We start from the raw sequence: 1,178 nt of genomic DNA on the forward strand, positions 1-1,178 counted from the left end.
GGCCACATATCATACATGTCAGATTAATCAAAGCTTAAACTGAGGCCCAGTACTGGATGAGCTTTATGAAAGACAGAGGGAAGGATTAACACCTTCCCATCTGTGTACAGTTTAATGGATCAGACATACACCTCACCTTTGCACCAGAAGGAGGACCAAATCTGCTAGCTTCACGCTGAGATGCTGCCCTTCTTGGACATTAGGTTTTAATGACATCATCCACCTCTGTAATACCTAGTTCTCTGACCAATAATCTTACGTTTAAGGAAGAACTCAAACTGTTTTTTCTCTCATAAGTCCTCATCTGAACCCAAAGACCAAGAACGGTGTGGAAAATAAGGGCTAATATGTCCTTTTCGGCGTGAAACTGAGGCACAACCAATTTCAGTTTTTTTGGAAAATTTTTGCTCTGTTTGCTGATGGAAAACCCAATTTAGTGATAATAATCTCACAGTACAAAAGTAAAAAACATTTATTTGGAGCTTGAGGCAAATCAGACCTGATAATAAGCCTTCCATTCATGGCTATAATTACCTTTTAGGCTGGCACTCTGCAAGAGCTTAACTATCCCTGGCAGGCAATGTTTTCTTAGTTGGATTTTGGCAAAAAATAAAGCAAGAAATCAGGCAAACAAACATAGTGAGAGGAACCAGGACCTGGAGTCATACTTGCCATCTTTGCCAAAGAAAGCTGTATCTCGTCTGTTGGTCTTACGATACAAACATCATGTGTCGGTGACATGATCAATCACACCCCCAAAAAAATAGCTACCAACTCTACATGAATCGTAATTAGCCCACACCCACCATTCATTATGACTATAATTATGGCAAAATAAGAATACGAGTATAATGTTCCTGCCACTGATATCCAGACTACCTTACCATTTGTCCGCGTTTTTCAGATATGTTAAAAACCTTATTAATAAGCCCATAGATGTCTGAAACAGCCGTCACTGACAACTAAATCGTCAATATGCAGAGTACAGCGTATGACAAGTGTGCAATTCATTTAATTAGATCAACACCCTAATCAGAGCATACTGTATGAACGTGGATGGCATAAATGGCATTTTCCCAGTGGACTGGCTGGCATACTTGGCATTTTCCCAGTAGATTGACTGGCTTGTGAGCTGGCAAAATTCGTCGCGCGGGACCCCCTCAGCTCTCTATATTTTT

This window comes from Paramormyrops kingsleyae, chromosome 7 (assembly GCF_048594095.1).
Source record: "Paramormyrops kingsleyae isolate MSU_618 chromosome 7, PKINGS_0.4, whole genome shotgun sequence".
NCBI lineage: Eukaryota > Metazoa > Chordata > Actinopteri > Osteoglossiformes > Mormyridae > Paramormyrops > Paramormyrops kingsleyae.